Source organism: Haliotis rubra, unplaced genomic scaffold, assembly GCF_003918875.1.
Source record: "Haliotis rubra isolate DU_JTF1 unplaced genomic scaffold, ASM391887v1 Scf942, whole genome shotgun sequence".
NCBI lineage: Eukaryota > Metazoa > Mollusca > Gastropoda > Lepetellida > Haliotidae > Haliotis > Haliotis rubra.
The window spans coordinates 342541-356327 of record NW_025767682.1 but is presented as its reverse complement, the minus strand read 5'-3'; the positions used below and the strand labels follow the sequence as shown (position 1 = coordinate 356327).

The 13787-nt window shown below is 44.9% G+C and overlaps 1 long non-coding RNA gene across 2 annotated transcripts; it reads right to left on the bottom strand.

Annotated features, from left to right (window-relative positions):
• Positions 1 to 3217: 3217 nt before the first annotated feature.
• Positions 3218 to 11630, bottom strand: LOC124264794. Of its 2 annotated transcripts, XR_006895248.1 has the most exons (5): positions 11454 to 11630; positions 11058 to 11387; positions 10585 to 10991; positions 4839 to 4840; positions 3218 to 3232 (listed from the first exon to the last, which is right to left on the bottom strand). It is a non-coding gene; the product is annotated as an uncharacterized LOC124264794 (long non-coding RNA). The 2 variants fall into 2 exon arrangements; XR_006895247.1 differs by having other exon boundaries at positions 10585 to 11387.
• Positions 11631 to 13787: the final 2157 nt, after the last annotated feature.

The following is a 13787-nucleotide window of genomic DNA, read 5'->3' as shown; positions in this document are numbered from 1 at the left end:
GTGACATCCCACAAGCCTTCCTTGCACGTTTGATAGGCTCGATGCACTGCTGTTCTCAATGCCGATGGTGGACATACCCGTTATTGAGCTTGTGACATGGTCGTTTGACCCCTGTCCCGCTTGTGGACTCGTGACGTCATTGTGATTGACTTTTCAGTTGAAATTCTCCCCACTTGTTATGGTCTCATGATCCCTCCATTGAAGTTTATATGTACCTTTGGCATTGTTATCGTACTTATCAACTGGGATAATATTTTCACAATGCACTGTTTCTTTATGTGGCTAGTATATTTTCTTCAGATCAGGCTAAATTCTGTTTACAGCATAAACATCAGGCACAGGCGGACCTGGTCCGCCTGACGTCCGAAAGTGGACATGGCGACCCATGTACACACCAAATTACGTTTACATCTGGTATTTATTGTGACCCTCCCTGACGCCGGAATTAAAGGGACAATACAAAAATTACTGGACATACATACGGGTCGCTACGCAGGTGGAATAACAGTACCACAAAAATATACAAAAACCGTATTTCACTGGACCCCACCTCCATTGTTGTTATCGACTGTTATCACCAAGCTTGGTGGGTATCCTGGACGGCAGGAGTAAACAAGCAGGCAGTAAACAGGATCTGGCATCCTGATGACGACAACACAAAGGAGTTCCCTTATATCAGCAGCAAGACTTCATCACGGCACAATAGCTACCATGACTTGCACAAAGCGATGACCACTCTCCGGCTGTACTTCATCAAGCCTATGGTGGGGCAGCGGCGGAGACAGACAAAGCCAGTCAACAGTCATTCACAACTAAATGTCTCATGTCATCTGGGATGACACTCCTATGTAGTTCGCCTTCATCGATACTCGAGGTTTGTCACGAACCTGTTAGATTGGCACGTCCTGTTGATCGGTGATTGAAAACTGATCGATATCTGCGAGTTGGTATTGAACGCTGTACTTTAATCTCCGAAGCTTCAATGAAAGTATAGGGTCAGTTAGTTGTAACACCATATTCATCCCCACTGTCCGGTGAAGTAAACAGAGGTTTCTTGATGGCAGTAATACACTTCTCTGTTAGAGATAAAACATGACCAACACAATGGGCAAAGTAGCCATGAGTATCGGTTGCCTCACCCACAATCACCATCATCACAGCAGTCTCTCACTGTTCTCACACCATCATCACATCTTTCTGTCACTGTTCTCACACCATCATCACAGCATTCTCTCACTGTTCTCACACCAACAGGGGCGGTGGGGTAGTCTAGTGGTTAAAGCGTTGGCTCGTCACGCCGAAGACCCGGGTTCGAATCCCCACATGGGTAAAATGAGTGAAGCCCATTTCTGGTGTCCCCCGCCGTGATATTGCTGGAATATTGCTTAAAGCGGCGTAAAACCAAACACAGTCAGTCAGTAAGTCTCACACCAAAATCACATCTATCTGTCACTGTTCTCACAGCAACATCAAAGCATTCTCTCACTGTTGCCACACCATCATCACAGCATTCTGTCACTGTTCTCACACCAACATCACAGTATTCTGTCACTGTTCTCACACCATCATCACAGCATTCTCTCACTGTTCTCAGACCATCATCACAGCATTCTCTCACTGTTCTCACACCATCATCACAGCATTCTCTCACTGTTCTCACACCAACATCACAGTATTCTGTGACTGTTCTCACACCAACATCACAGCATTCTCTCACTGATCTCACACAATCATCACAGAATTCTCTCACTGTTCTCACACCATCATCACAGTATTCTGTGACTGTTCTCACACCAACATCACAGAATTATCTCACTGTTCTCACACCATCATCACAGAATTCTCTCACTGTTCTCACACCAACATCACAGCATTCTCTCACTGTTCTCACACCATCATCACAGCATTCTCTCACTGTTCTCACACCATCATCACAGAATTCTCTCACTGTTCTCACCGCCTCCGTGGTGTAGTGGTTAGAGCGTCCGCCCGGAGAGTGGAAGGTCGCGTGTTCGATCCCCGACTGCGTCATACCAAAAGACGTTAAAATATGGTACTTGTTGGTCCCTGCCTGGCGCTCGGCATTAATGGGCACAACAAGGACTGGTCGGTTCGGAGTCAGTATAATGTGTCTGAGTGGGGTATTCATGCTTCACTGCGGTATGGTATCTCAGTGGGCTAGCACTATAAAACCAGCTGAAGTCTCTCACTGTTCTCATACCAACATCACAGCATTTTGATATTGTTCTCACACTAGCATCACAGCATTCTCTCACTGTTGTCACACCAACAGCGGAGCATTCTGTCACTGTTCTCACACCATCATTTCAGCATTCTCTCACTCTTCTCACATCAACATGACATTTTTCTGTCACTGTTTTCACACCATCATCACAGCATTCTCTCACTGTTGTCACACCAACATCGGAGCATTCTGTCACTGTTGTCACACCAACAGTACAGCATTCTCTCACTGTTCTCACACAAACATCACAGCATTATCTCACTGTTCTCACACTAGCGTCACAACATTCTGTCACTGTTCTCACACCATCATCACAGCATTCTGTCACTGTTCTCACACCATCATCACTTCTTTCTCTCACTGTTCTCACACCATCATCACATCTTTCTCTCACTGTTCTCACACCATCATCACTTCTTTCTCTCACTGTTCTCACACCATCATCACATCTTTCTCTCACTGTTCTCACACCATCATCACATCTTTCTCTCACTGTTCTCACACCATCATCACATCTTTCTCTCACTGTTCTCACACCATCATCACATCTTTCTCTCACTGTTCTCACACCATCATCACTTCTTTCTCTCACTGTTCTCACACTAGCATCACAGCATTCTCTCACTGTTATCACACCATCATTACAGCATTAACTCAATATTCTCACTCAGACATCTGACCATTATCTGACTGTTCTCACACCATCATTACAGCATTCTCTCACTGTTCTCACACCAACATCTCAGCATTGTGTCACTGTTCTCACCCCATCATCACATCTTTCTGTCACTGTTCTCACACCATCATCGCAGCATTATCTCACTGTTCTCACACTTGCATCACAACATTCTGTCACTATTATCACACAGGCATCTGAGCATTATCTCACTGTTCTCACACTAGCATCACAACATTCTGTCTCTGTTCTCACACCATCATCACAGAATTCTCTCACTGTTCTCACACCATCATCAAAGCATTATCTCACTATTCTCACACCATCATCACAGCATTATCTCACTGTTCTCACACTAGTATCACAACATTCTCTCACTGTTCTCACACCATCATCACATCATTATCTCACATTTCTCACACCATCATTACAGCATTCTGTCACTGTTCTCACACCATCATCACAGCATTCTCTCACTGTTGTCACACCAACATCGGAGCATTCTGTCACTGTTCTCACACCAACAGTACAGCATTCTCTCACTGTTCTCACACAAACATCACAACATTATCTCACTGTTCTCACACTAGCGTCACAACATTCTGTCACTGTTTTGACACCAACATCGGAGCATTCTGTCACTGTTTTCACACCATCATCACAGCATTCTCTCACTGTTGTCACACCAACATCGGAGCATTCTGTCACTGTTGTCACACCAACAGTACAGCATTCTCTCACTGTTCTCACACAAACATCACAGCATTATCTCACTGTTCTCACACTAGCGTCACAACATTCTGTCACTGTTCTCACACCATCATCACAGCATTCTGTCACTGTTCTCACACCATCATCACTTCTTTCTCTCACTGTTCTCACACCATCATCACATCTTTCTCTCACTGTTCTCACACCATCATCACATCTTTCTCTCACTGTTCTCACACCAACATCACTTCTTTCTCTCACTGTTCTCACACCAACATCACAACATTCTCTCACTGTTCTCAAACCAACATCAGATCATTCTCTCACTATTCTCACACCAATATCACATCATTATCTCACTGTTCTCACCCTAGCAACACACCATTCTCTCACTGTTCTCACACTAGCATCACATCTTTCTGTCACTGTTCTCACACAATCATCACAGCATTCTCTCACTGTTCTCACACCATCATCACAGCATTCTCCCACTGTTCTCACACCATCATTACAGCATTCTGTCACTGTTGTCACACCAAAATCACAGCATTATGTCACTTTTCTCACACCATCGTCACATCATTCTGTCACTGTTCTCACACCAGCATCACAGCATTCTCTCACTGTTCTCACACCAACATCACAGCATTCTCTCACTGTTCTCACACCAATATCACATCAGTCTCTCACTTTTCTCAATCCAACATCACAGCATTCTCTCACTGTTCTCACACCATCATTACTGCATTCTCTCATTGTTCTCACACCAACATCAGAGCATTATCTCACTGTTCTCACACCATTATTAGAGCATTCTCTCACTGTTCTCACACTATCATCACAGCATTCTGTCACTGTTCACATAACAGTTCACAGATCAAACACTGGGTGTCCAGATACACAACTGTTTATAGATTAAACACTGGGTGTCCAGATACACAAGTGTTCACAGATTAAACACTGGGTGTCCAGATACACAACTGTTTATAGATTAAACACTGGGTGTCCAGATACACAACTGTACACAGATTAAACACTGGGTGTCCAGATACACAACTGTTCACAGATTAAACACTGGGTGTCCAGATACACAACTGTTCACAGATTAAACACTGGGTGTCCAGATACACAACTGTTCACAGATTAAACACTGGGTGTCCAGATACACAACTGTTCACAGATTAAACACTGGGTGTCCAGATACACAACTGTTTATAGATTAAACACTGGGGATTCACCTTCTGGAGTGTACACATATTATAAACTGGGTGTACATAACAGTTCACAGATTAAACACTGGGGATTTAACTTCTGAAGTGTACACATATTATAAACTGGGTGTACATAACAGTTCAAAGATTAAACACTGGGGATTCAACTTCTGAAGTGTACACATATTATAAACTGGGTGTACATAACAGTTCAAAGATTAAACACTGGGGATTCAACTTCTGAAGTGTACACAGATTATAAATTGGGTGTATATATCTGTCCACATATTTAAAAATGGGTTCACCTTCTGAAGTGTGCACAGATTATTCATTGGGTGTATATAAGTGTTCACAAATTTAAAAATGGGGTTTCACCTTCTAAAGTGTGCACAGGTTATGTATTGGGTGTATATAAGTGTTCCCAGATTTAAAAATGGGTATCACCTTTTAAAGTGTGCACAGGTTATATATTCGGTTTAATAAATGTTCCCAGATTTAAAAATGGGGTTCACCTTTTAAAGTGTGCACAGGTTATATATTTAGGTGTACTGAAGTAGTCTTGGATTGAATTGAATGAAAAAAAACATAAAATGGTTCAAATAACAAATCTAACTAGCTATATTCAAAATTAACATTAGAAATGTAAATCTAAGATTTTGTAGAACAATATGTAGTTCCGAGTTCATATATTTAGGTTTGATTCAGACTGTCCGCTCATCCCATTCCTTCTGCGTCTTCCTGGACGGTTCTGGGGCACACATTTACGGGAATGGTTGATATATGACTGGTTTTACCTGGTCACGTGGGCGTTGAGGTTACACAACCCCGTGTTGCTGACCTAGTTTTGAAAACAGGACTTGAATGATTGGTGGTTAATAATGATGTATTGTTACCTTACAGCAGAGCGAATCTCAAACTATAGACACGCAAGTTAGGGGAATCTTTCAGGTGATGGTGGTAGTTCAGAACGGAAGACGGTCTAGAAAAGTGGATCATTCAAAGGACAAGCTGATGAGGTGGATGTTTTCGTAGACAAGCTATGGTTAGGTGGATCGTCCACACAATAATACTATTCTCGCCCTAAACATGTGACACACACGTTCAATGTTTCACTCAACAGACAGATTCTAGTCAGGTGGATCAACCTTACAATGCCACCATTGGCAGATCCAGAGGGGGGTTCAGGGGGTTCGCCTCCCCCCTTTTGAAAATGACTTAAGACCACATTGAAGATTTTTTTGGCGTTGGCGGAGCCAATGGGGGGGTTCAGGGGGTTTCGCCCCAACCCCCCTTCAACCACACACACACACACACACACACACACACACCCTTCAAGATTCCTGGATCCGCCCATGGCCACAGACATCTTGAACGATGGAGACACAAGCAAGGTGGATCAACCTTACAATACCACACACATCTTGAACGATGGAGACACAAGCAGGGTGGATCAACCTTACAATACCACAGACATCTTGAACGATGGAGACACAAGCAAGGTGGATCAACCTTATTAATACCAAGGTGGATCAAAGCAAGGTGGATACCACAATACCACAGACATCCTGAACGATGGAGACACAAGCAAGGTGGATCAACCTTACAATACCACAGACATGGATGAGACACAAGCAAGGTGGATCAACCTTACAATACCACACACATCTTGAACGATGGAGACACAAGCAAGGTGGATCAACCTTACAATACCACAGACATCCTGAACGATGGAGACACAAGCAAGGTGGATCAACCTTACAATACCACAGACATCTTGAACGATGGAGACACAAGCAAGGTGGATCAACCTTACAATACCACACATCTTGAACGATGGAGACACAAGCAAGGTGGATCAACCTTACAATACCACAGACATCCTGAACAATGGAGACACAAGCAAGGTGGGATCAACCTTACAATACCACAGACATGGAGAACAATGGAGACACATCTTGAACGATGGTGACACAAGCAAGGTGGATCAACCACAATACCACAGACATCCTGAACGATGGAGACACAAGCAATCAACCTTACAATACCACACACATCTTGAACGATGGAGACACAAGCAAGGTGGATCAACCTTACAATACCACACAGACATCTTGAACGATGGAGACACAAGCAAGGTGGATCAACCTTACAATACCACATCCTGACATCCTGAACGATGGAGACACAAGCAAGGTGGATCAACCTTACAATACCACAGACATCTTGAACGATGGAGACACAAGCAAGCAACGGTGGATCAACCTTACAATACCACAGACATCTTGAACGATGGAGACACAAGCAAGGTGGATCAACCTTACAATACCACAGACATCTTGAACGATGGAGACACAAGCAAAGGTGGATCAACCTTACAATACCACAGACATCCTGAACGATGGAGACACAAGCAAGGTGGATCAACCTTACAATACCACAGACATCTTGAACGATGGAGACACAAGCAAGGTGGATCAACCTTACAATACCACAGACATCTTGAACGATGGTGACACAAGCAAGGTGGATCAACCTTACAATACCACAGACATCCTGAACGATGGAGACACAAGCAAGGTGGATCAACCTTACAATACCACAGACATCTTGAACGATGGAGACACAAGCAAGGTGCATCAACCTTACAATACCACAGACATCTTGAACGATGGAGACACAAGCAAGGTGGATCAACCTTACAATACCACACACATCTTGAACGATGGAGACACAAGCAAGGTGGATCAACCTTACAATACCACACACATCTTGAACGATGGAGACACAAGCAAGGTGCATCAACCTTACAATACCACAGACATCTTGAACGATGGAGACACAAGCAAGGTGGATCAACCTTACAATACCACAGACATCCTGAACGATGGAGACACAAGCAAGGTGGATCAACCTTACAATACCACACACATCTTGAACGATGGAGACACAAGCAAGGTGGATCAACCTTACAATACCACAGACATCCTGAACGATGGAGACACAAGCAAGGTGGATCAACCTTACAATACCACAGACATCTTGAACGATGGAGACACAAGCAAGGTGGATCAACCTTACAATACCACAGACATCTTGAACGATGGAGACACAAGCAAGGTGGATCAACCTTACAATACCACAGACATCTTGAACGATGGAGACACAAGCAAGGTGGATCAACCTTACAATACCACAGACATCTTGAACGATGGAGGACATTACAATACCACAGACATCTTGAACGATGGAGACACAAGCAAGGTGGATCAACCTTACAATACCACAGACATCTTGAACGATGGAGACACAATCTTGCAATGGTGACATCAACCTACAATACCACAGACATCTTGAACGATGGATACCACATCAACCTTGCATCTTGAATGGAGATGGACAATACCACACACATCTTGAACGATGGAGACAAGCAAGGTGGATCAACCTTACAATACCACACATCACATCTTGAACGATGGAGACACAAGCAAGGTGGATCAACCTTACAATACCACAGACATCTTGAACGATGGAGACACAAGCAAGGTGGATCAACCTTACAATACCACAGACATCTTGAACGATGGACACGCAAGGTGGATCAACCTTACACCACAGACATCCTGAACGATGGAGACACAAGCAAGGTGGATCAACCTTACAATAACACAAGCAAGGTGGATCAACCTTACAATACCACAGACATCCTGAACGATGGAGACACAAGCAAAGGTGGATCAACCTTACAATACCACAGACATCCTGAACAATGGAGACACAAGCAAGGTGCATCAACCTTACAATACCACAGACATCCTGAACGATGGAGACACAAGCAAGGTGGATCAACCTTACAATACCACAGACATCTTGAACGATGGAGACACAAGCAAGGTGGATCAACCTTACAATACCACAGACATCCTGAACGATGGAGACACAAGCAAGGTGGATCAACCTTACAATACCACAGACATCTTGAACGATGGAGACACAAGCAAGGTGCATCAACCTTACAATACCACAGACATCTTGAACGATGGAGACACAAGCAAAGGTGCATCAACCTTACAATACCACAGACATCTTGAACGATGGAGACACAAGCAAGGTGGATCAACCTTACAATACCACACACATCTTGAACGATGGAGACACAAGCAAGGTGCATCAACCTTACAATACCACAGACATCTTGAACGATGGAGACACAAGCAAGGTGGATCAACCTTACAATACCACAGACATCCTGAACGATGGAGACACAAGCAAGGTGGATCAACCTTACAATACCACAGACATCCTGAACAATGGAGACACAAGCAAGGTGCATCAACCTTACAATACCACAGACATCCTGAACGATGGAGACACAAGCAAGGTGGATCAACCTTACAATACAATACCACAGACATCTTGAACGATGGAGACACAAGCAAGGTGGATCAACCTTACAATACCACAGACATCCTGAACGATGGAGACACAAGCAAGGTGGATCAACCTTACAATACCACACACATCTTGAACGATGGAGACACAAGCAAGGTGGATCAACCTTACAATACCACAGACATCTTGAACGATGGAGACACAAGCAAGGTGCATCAACCTTACAATACCACACACATCTTGAACGATGGAGACACAAGCAAGGTGGATCAACCTTACAATACCACACACATCTTGAACGATGGAGACACAAGCAAGGTGCATCAACCTTACAATACCACAGACATCTTGAACGATGGAGACACAAGCAAGGTGGATCAACCTTACAATACCACAGACATCTTGAACGATGGAGACACAAGCAAGGTGGATCAACCTTACAATACCACACACATCTTGAACGATGGAGACACAAGCAAGGTGGATCAACCTTACAATACCACAGACATCTTGAACGATGGAGACACAAGCAAGGTGGATCAACCTTACAATACCACAGACATCTTGAACGATGGAGACACAAGCAAGGTGGATCAACCTTACAATACAATACCACATCTTGAACGATGGAGACACAAGCAAGGTGGATCAACCTTACAATACCACAGACATCTTGAACGATGGAGACACAAGCAAGGTGGATCAACCTTACAATACCACACACATCTTGAACGATGGAGACACAAGCAAGGTGGATCAACCTTACAATACCACAGACATCTTGAACGATGGAGACACAAGCAAGGTGGATCAACCTTACAATACCACACACATCTTGAACGATGGAGACACAAGCAAGGTGGATCAACCTTACAATACCACAGACATCTTGAACGATGGAGACACAAGCAAGGTGGATCAACCTTACAATACCACAGACATCTTGAACGATGGAGACACAAGCAAGGTGGATCAACCTTACAATACCACACATCTTGAACGATGGAGACACAAGCAAGGTGCATCAACCTTACAATACCACAGACATCTTGAACGATGGAGTACCACACACATCTTGAACGATGGAGACACAAGCAAGGTGCATCAACCTTACAATACCACAGACATCTTGAACGATGGAGTCACTAGTCAGGTGTGAAAATAAAGTGAATTGACAATAAAGTTTAGGATTCGAATATTCGAATTTCGTTAACCCAGGATTAAAACCCAAACAATATAACTTTTGTGAAGCTCGGTTTAATTTTTGAACAGCATCGTCATCTCTTGTTGTCGTTGTGACATCGATTCAGTTCCATTGCCTTGCCATTGACTGTCACAGTGTACTTTACTAGCAAAGCGTTGTTTCCTGCTCCACTTGCTATAATGTATCGTCTACTAGTACACGAGCAAGCCAATGTTCATTCTCATGTATCAACACACAGCAGCAGCAGCAGTGACTCATGTCTACACCGCCGACCAGACAGGCCGACGACGACGGGGAGACAGAGTATACTTCAACAATGTCAGCACAAGTAAAATGTTGCCACAATATACAAGTGACTCACGACCCTCGGTGACAATTAACATCATCACATTATAACAGGGCAACGCACTTGCTTGGCACCCACAGGTACTTCACTGCTTTAATACCCGTACAGGCAGCATGTTACTGGGGGAGCGAGGGGATCAATTGCACTGTAGGAAGGTACCACCTGTACCGAACGAGGGGACCAATTGCATCATACGAGGGGACCACCTGTTTTGTACGAGGAGACCACCTGTACTGAACGAGGGGACCACCTGTACTGAACGAGGGGACCACCTGTATTGTAAGAGGGGACCACCTGTACTGAACGAGGGGACCACCTGTACTGAACGAGGGGACCACCTGTACTGAACGAGGGGACCACCTGTATTGTACGAGGGGACCACCTTTACCGTACGAGGGGACCACCTGTACTGAACGAGGGGACCACCTGTACCGTACGAGGGGACCACCTGTACCGTACGAGGGGACCACCTGTACTGAACGAGGGGACCACCTGTACTGAACGAGGGGACCACCTGTACTGAACGAGGGGACCACCTGTATTGTACGAGGGGACCACCTGTATTGTACGAGGGGACCACCTGTACTGAACGAGGGGGCCACCTGTACCGTACGAGGGTACCACCTGTACCGTACGAGGGTACCACCTGTACTGAACGAGGAGACCACCTGTACTGAACGAGGGGACCACCTGTACCTACTAGACATGGAGGTTTCAAGTTGCTTGTTAAGGTTGCCCACACACAAACGGCTTCTCCTATAATGTTGAACGAGGCAACGTTTGACGTGTTTTAATAGTGGACCAGTTAGTTGCTGTTTGCAGTTCTGTATATTAAACAAATTCCATTTTCATCTGGTGAGTTGTGTTTGATACATCAGCAAAAATATTACTGCGGCTTGAGGAATATTAACTTAGGTTATATCCATGTTTTAGAAATAGCTGAACTGTACAATACTCTTTCATCGGGCCACGTTCATCACGACTTCCACGACCTACGTAAACCAGGACTACCGCTGAATTAGTCAGTAAAACCACAGGAATGTATGTTGGGAAAAAGAGGCCTTGGAATACGAGTGTTAATCGTGAATGTAACAGCAACAAGCAGCCCACCGAGCTTGTAGCGACATCACCAAAATGAGTAAAAGCCTTTATCTGTGTGTACACACATGATCGCGGCTTTGTTAATGAAGGGAGATAACTCTAATTTGTCATTGAGCTTTGCTGGTGTCAAGGCGCTTGTGACACAAAACAAATATAGGATTTACGGTACTATTTGCGTAAGACCTCAAGTCATGTCCAGAATAAACTCACCCAACTCCGTCATGACGTCAGTTTGTCAATGATTTTTGTAGTTAAGCGCTACACGTAACGAATTCACTTTAAGATGTACTAATGCGTTGTGACTCTTTAATTTGAAACAATATAGCATTAGTGTTTGTCCGGAGATGTGTGGGTGATCTTGAATACATGTCTTGTTTATGTGAAGGTATATTAACCTGATACATGACCTACCACTGGCACTTAGTGTCACGATGACGGTGAACGTCAGTTTACTACCAATCATTACAAATAACTTCCAGCCTACCAAAGATTATTGTAGATTTTCTTATTATTAAAAATAGCACAAACCTCAAACGCCTGCCGTGAATATGTAAATCCTAAACGCATTCCTGATATGATATAGAGCAGTTGTTTGAGAGCCGAAAGACTGTGGTTCGATCCCCGGTCCCGTCAGACCAATATTCGTGTGAAGCCTGCTGCTGGTGTACTCAACATCAACGGGCTGGTCTGTATGGCGTGGTGATCGGTAGAGGATAAAGAGAGGGCTGGTCAGTATGGCGTGGTGGTCGGTAGAGGGTAAAGAGAGGGCTGGTCTGTATGGCGTGGTGATCGGTAGAGGATAAAGAGAGGGCTGGTCTGTATGGCGTGGTGATTGGTAGAGGGATAAAGAGAGGGCTGGTCAGTATGGCGTGGTGGTCGGTAGAGGATAAAGAGAGGGCTGGTCAGTATGACGTGGTGGTCGGTAGAGGATAAAGAGAGGGCTGGTCAGTATGGCGTGGTGGTCGGTAGAGGATAAAGAGAGGGCTGATCAGTATGGCGTGGTGTTGGTGGGTAGAGGATAAAGAGAGGTCTGGTCAGTATGGCGTGGTGGTCGGTAGAGGGTAAAGAGAGGGCTGGTCTGTATGGCGTGGTGGTCGGTAGAGGATAAAGAGAGGGCTGGTCAGTATGGCGTGGTGGTCGGTAGAGGGTAAAGTGAGGGTTGGTCAGTATGGCGTGGTGTGTCGGTAGTGGGTAAAGTGAAGGCTGGTCTGTATGGCGTGGTGGTCGGTAGAGGGTAAAGCAAGGGCTGGTCAGTATTGCGTAGTGGCAGTTAGAGGATTAAGCAAGGGTTGGTCTGTATGGCATGGTGTGTCGGTAGAGGGTAAAGCAAGGGCTGGTCTGTATGGCATGGTGTGTCGTTAGAGGGTAAAGCATGGGCTAGTCAGTATGGCATGGTGGTCGGTAGAGGGTAAAGCAAGGGCTGGTATGTATGGCATGGTGTGTCGGTAGAGGGTAAAGCATGGGCTGGTCAGTATGGCGTGGTGTGTCGGTAGAGGGTAAAGTGAGTTTTAAACTGTAATTGGTCAGTACTTGAGATTCACTACTGGTACTCTGTTCACGAATGTATTCGGGGCTGGCTGTGTGTACCTGTATGCTTCATATTGTCACGTTATGCTGCTGGTGGTTTCAGACTGAGGTACTCTTGACCCAGAACAATGTCGGACACGAGGACGTCCAAACTCGTGAAACTTTCACTTTTATTTTCCTCCTCAAGCAAACCATTAGTGGTGCAGTGTGTGGGTTCAACGTCCCCAGGCGAGCAGGCTAGCACGCAGTCCCCGGACTCCAACTGTCAGGCGCAGATGACAGGGAGACATTCCTCTTTCCACATCCCGGTACTTCACGCGCAGGTGTCTGCAGCCGTTCACAGACCGGTCACGTGATACACGGAAACGTGAAGA